The sequence below is a fragment of the Neoarius graeffei genome, chromosome 27, assembly GCF_027579695.1.
Source record: "Neoarius graeffei isolate fNeoGra1 chromosome 27, fNeoGra1.pri, whole genome shotgun sequence".
Lineage (NCBI taxonomy): Eukaryota > Metazoa > Chordata > Actinopteri > Siluriformes > Ariidae > Neoarius > Neoarius graeffei.
Genome location: NC_083595.1, coordinates 10,245,166 through 10,251,361, shown reverse-complemented (window position 1 = coordinate 10,251,361; position 6,196 = coordinate 10,245,166).

Below are 6,196 nucleotides of genomic sequence, written 5' to 3'. Positions count from 1 at the left end.
ATAACCCTTCACTTTTAATCCAGGTCTGTAGTGTGAAATGTTCTCGGCTGTGTTTTTGTTTAAAAATGTTTTCCAAATTGTAGCTGTGTTTAATTCATATCCAGAAAAATATATATATTCCAATATAATATACTCAGCATAAACATTTTAAATAGATTCTATATTTTTGGTCCATCCATGACATATTACTAAAGTAGCCTATTTACTGTTGTTGATGTGGGTCACTTGCTGTTAGCCAATTCACTTTCTCGTACCAGGAGAGCTGAAAGGAACGAGTATTATTCCCTACCTTTTTCACCAAGTCAGTTTGAGGCGTTGGTCTACCCTGCTCTTTAATTTAAATTTTTTCCTCGAAAGGAAGACTGGCAAATGGCTTCGCCAAAATTAAATCAGCAATGCTTGGCCTCCGTGCGCAGCTTTCTTGCTAGCTGACTAGCCCCCTCAAGTTCAAGTTCAGTCACTCAAATAAACGACATTTCTGGAACTAAGATAGCAAACTTGACAACACTATATTTACACTTTATTTACAATGAAAATATATACAAACTAAAAAAGCTGGTAGAAACCGTATGTAATGAATGAAATCGAAATGTAAGCTGATCTCTTACAATACACCACAGCACTTGCGAATCCGCATGGGACTGAACTGAGATTCACCGCTGCCTGTCTATACTTGAAACGAGCTGTCAATCAAAGAAAATATCCGGCCGCTTTCACCAATCACCAGTCTCCTTGCGGAAACTGCCACGTCCCTCCCATGTGAGGCTCGGAGTCTGTAGGTGGGCATTTTCGCAGTATTTGTCCAATAACCGTCTTGCATTTTGAGATTGAAAAGTGCATAGCTCCCAAATGCCATTGAAGTCCACGGAGGCTGGGAGTCCGTGGGAGTCCGTGGGCGGGCATTTTCACAGTATTTGTCTAATAACTGTCTTGCATTTTGAGATTGAAAGCGCAGAGCTCACAATGCCATTGAAGTGCACTGAGGCTGGGCTGCATCACGCTGTCACGAGGGGGAGAAACTCACGCACACATTAGGTGAACTGGGGAAAGTTACAGCGGAATGATTTCGCACTGTAGTTGGGTTGAGCACATATATTTCTATGATTCGATGTTCATCATTTTTAGAGGAGGCTGAGCCTCCCTCGTTGTCTTAGAGCAATCGCCCGTGCATTAGATTATTAAATAAAATGGTAGCTGTAGAGTACACCAGAGAGCACACCAGTGAGGACTGGTTCCACTAAGGGTTGTTCAGCACTGACAGGACAGGTTGTGATGTTTGGTTGAATGTGTGTGTATTGGATGTATGTCTTACTTTCTTCCTATTTATTGTATTCTTATTTTTTTACTTTTTATTTATGCTATTTATTGTTTTGTTGATTGATGGAGACTAGGACTGACAAACTAAATTGCCCATTGATGGGACAAATAAAGTTTTCTGAATCTGAATTATCTACTTATGCTGTGCAGCAATATTACGATTTGGTACAATATCCTTTTCATTTACAAGTATTTTCTTATCATGTATCATTCTCATAATTGTTGTGTACAATTATGCCCACAGCCTGTGTTTTTTTTTGTCATTTTTTAATACATATTCCATTCTCGTTAGTTATGTTATGCTGTGCAATAACATTCACTACCTGGTGCAATATTTCTATTTCTATTTCAGTTGCCAGTATTTTATTAGTGCAATATTGCTACTTAACTTCCATTCTTATTTTGTTGTGTACATTACAGACATGGCCCGTGTTTTTACTTTTTTATTTATTTTATTATTTTTATACTTTTATTGCACTCTATTTTTTTGTTACTGTCCATTCTTGACTCTTTCTGTCTGTGAGCTACTGGAACATGTAAATTTCCCCACAGAGGGATGAATAAAGTTCATCTTATCTTATCTTATCTTATCTTATCTTATCTTATCTTATCTTATCTTATCTTATCTTATCTTATCTTATCTTATCTTATCATGCATTCCTATTAAGGATTGGTAAGTGTACATCAAGAGTTGTCTGTCCAGCACTCAGGTGGTGGAATGAACTTCCTCACTGTCTAAAGAGCTGAGTCACTGGCTATGTAACCATTTTTGGAAGTATAGTGGAGAATATCCAGTGTATCCACTAAATCCCCTGAGGCAGCAGCAGGAGCTTAGTTCAGGTTCCTAACCCCATACATGTCAACCTATACGGAATGTCTGTATTTTATATGGATTTGATTCAATAAACGTAGTATACAGGCGTACAAATAAAGTTATATGGATTCTTTAAAAAAACTTCAATATTTATTTAGAGCTATAATCAATTCCCACGATGATAAAAGAGCGCATAACATTTACAAACGTACTGTACACCACAGAAAGCACAAACAGCCAGTAAAGAGTCTTATGAAATCGCGCGTTATCTTGTGGTAGCGAGACTTCGTTCCACTTTTGATCATGCGCACACCACATTGCGAGAATCCCGCCAACTGGGAAGTAACGTTTTGTTTGAAACGTGTATTTCCACCTGAGCGACTTTCAATTGCGACTGAAAAGATTCTGAATGGGCACTCCGGCAAGATCAACACAGACACTTGCTGTGACATGCAGCCTAGTGAGTATTGGTGCAGACTGCTAAAAAAAAAGCTGTCATGGAGTACAATTCAGAACATTAGAGTGACACTTTGTGTTTTTGTCGAACATTGGAGCTTTGTATTCATTCTGAAGGTTTATTGTTATTAATATTGAATAAAAAGTAACTTGGATATATCATTGTTAATTATCATTCAAATTTTAGGTAAATTATTTTAATTTGCATCTTATACGGATTTTATAAGGGAAATATGGATTTTGGAGGTTGGTTATACAGGTTTGATTAACCAAAGGTTGACATGTATGTAACCCTGAACCTGGAGTACCCCCTGTCCTGCACATTTTTTCTGTTTTTCCTGCCCTAGTTATGATTATCATTGAACAATCAAACTTATGTTCTGCTGGTGCAACAATCAGCTGGTTCCAAGCCTAATCCAGCACCAGCAGAACATAAGTTTGATCAGATGTCTAAAGTGTAACATCCACAGACACTTAAGCTGCTTGCATTGAGCCACTGTTGGCAAAGGAGCAATTTTAATAACAACCCTGCCAATGGTGAACTAACACTGGCATAAAGTTTGCAAAGAAGCAAGTTTCTATCGCAATCCTGCCCAACCTTGTCAAAGGAGCACATTTCATCCCCTGCTAACATTGGGCAAAACATTGGCAAGGTGGATTTAAAGGTGACTGAAAGTCTGCCAGCCCTGGTGGCCTACGGACAAAAGTATCCCCTTCGGACATAATGTATATAACTGTACACATGAAGTTCCATGGCATGAAGTTCCATAGCATTTTTCCTTGTGTCCAAAGGGGTTATGCGGGGCCAACCCTGGTACCCAATCTTGGCTCAACAGTGTCAAGGTGGATTTAAAGGTGGCTAAAATCTGGTGGCCCAAAGTTTGTCCAATGGTCAAAATGACATTGACGCCCAACATTGGCCCACCAGAATGGCTGACGTTGGGCCAACCTCAGTTTGCTACCTGGGTCCCCTTTGTATGTGCTGTTACAGACACTGTATTTCTGCAACAGGTCCATTTCATGTGATCATATAGCATGGCTAACCATATACTACCATATACTTCAAGAAATCCTCCTCCCAAAATACAAAGTAATCAATTTTTGATTTGGATATACAAGCTCTTTTTACTCTCTATATAGCAGCATTGTTCACTTGGTTGTTCAGCAGAATTACTGAGGAGTTTTATTGACAGTGAAAGTGTAAATCGTCGCATTGGCACTAATCCACCCATCATAACACATTAAATAAAGTATGCAAGATGTGAACTAAAGTGTGCACTACTCTATTATATTTTGACCTCATTCCACACCATGTACTTAACCTCTGACCTACGTCGTAAAGCAGACGTAGAAATAAGAAGACGTGCACACTTTCTATGGTCCTCAAATACCTGGCTAAATCCACTTGTTATTACCAGTAAGTAGCAGATAATCATTCACTGTCCTAAACCAAGAACAACACGGCCTGCAAGAAAAAGCGCAAAGTTGGCCTGGAAACCCTCCAGTTCAGATCTATTTTATTTGACCAGACCACGCCAATGATAAACAGACATGCTTGATATGCACTGAGACCATAGCAGTCTGTGTAAAAGCAAATTATATTGTTTATCAAAAGAAAAACAAATAATATAGCTTGAATCATTTGGTCAGCAAATGTTTTAAAAGTGTCAAATCAATAATTACATTTTGGTGTTATTATGGTATTTACTCTCAAATTTTAAAAGTGGCAAACTGAATCTCTCTCTCTTTCTCAGTGTGTGTGTGTGTGTAATTATATCCTCCAGTCTGACCTGACTCTTCTTATGAATGTGATGTGATTCTAGAGATGCTGCTGTCGATGTAGAAAGCTGTTTGGACATGTTGCAGATGTTTGCACTGTTTAACACTCAGCACTAATGTCACTGTTCGTATTCAGACAAACAGTGTGTCAGGGCTTTGTTGAAAAGTTGACACAGATATCTTTGCTCAGGATACTCAGTCCTTTCCTGTTGTGTGCCACTTACTGTAGTGCTGTTGTTAGTCATTGTTTTTTTTTGCTATTAGAGGTGCAGTAATTTTTTTTAGTCAGATATAAAAAAAAAAAAAAAGATGTGTGCATGCCAGGATATTTATTTTTCAGTGTTGATGGGTGTTTCAGTGTTCTAACCCTGGACATTCGGGCCTTGGCTTGGCATGCATAATTTGGCCCTTGGGGGAAACATAGGGGAAACCTGTACTATGATGCAGGGGCGATTTCTCAGAGACAACAAGGGAAGCCGAGCTTCCCCTAAAATTCTCTCCCCAAACTGCGGCATCTATGACGTTGAATTCTCATTAAAACAATAACTTGCATAACATAATATATGCCCAAGATTGTATTTACATTCATAACTATCCTGTAACTTATTTGAGTGATGTCTGATGAACTTGCAGTTCGCTATGACAATCACCTTTGCTGCCAGGCTGTAACCAGCGTTGCCAGATACTGCTGACGTTTTCCAGCCAAAATATGTTCAAAACCCGCCAAAATGCACTTAAAACCGCCCAATCTGGCAAAACTGGCTGTAACCTTTCTTATTTTAATGGGCTCTATGGACTGGCAGCCAGGTATCCGTTGCAGTCTATGAGAGGGCTCTGAACAGCCAATTTCGGCTAGTTGTTATTGGTTAAAATCAACAAAATCGTCACTTCCAGGGAAGCCGGGCTTCTCTGGGACTAAACGAGACAGTGGGAGGGACAAGAAGCCGGGCTGATGAAGGATTATTGGAGGTAGTGTTTGAAAGACATGAGGAGGGCGGGCTCTGTACTTCCGCGTCGGCGAGGAACACGGAAGTATGATCAGTCAGTCCTTAGCGGATGTCGAGAAAGTGTAGTCGTGTGCCAAAGTGCTGTCCGACTTTCTTTTCATATAAACGTTTCTTCTCATTGATGTCTCTGTACATTACTCTGTAAATAAATGTAAATATTACTCGTTGTGCTCCGTTAACTTTCATCCATTCTATCAGTTTGATCATTCGTGAATTCACTCGTTTATTTCATTTGTAGTTCAATCTGGTTGTAGGCTAGCTTGAGCCTTATTGGGATCTGCAGTGCTAGCTGCTAACAGAAATTGGTGAAGTCTCTGGAAAGCACAACCAGCTAGTATGACAGGGTCACAGACCATTTTCTGGAAAAGGAGCGGAGGGCAGAATTTGTGTATAAATAGTGTGCATCATATAATGTTCATGAATCTGAAGTGTGTATATTCAGTAATGTTAAGAGAATGGTGGGCTCTGTGTTATAGGTTATACCTGGGTATAATATTCAAGGTTCTGTGTGTTGCATAGCCTACCTGGTTATGAATTTCCAGACTGTATTGCAGAAGATGTTCAAGGATGTGTTGCACAGCTGGGTGTTGTGTTAAAGACTCTGTGTTGCATATCAGGGTATGATGTTCAAGGCTCTTTGTTGAATAGCCAGTGATTTTTGGATGTTTGATATTTTTGATTAAGGATATGAGGCACTAGCCTGGCAAGCCAGACTATAACATGAAATGTACAAGCAAAAATACTTTCTGCCACTAGGTAGGGTTGTCTAGTTCACTATGCTAATGGGGCACACCTTTCTATGCTTTGATATCCGGCCTACAGG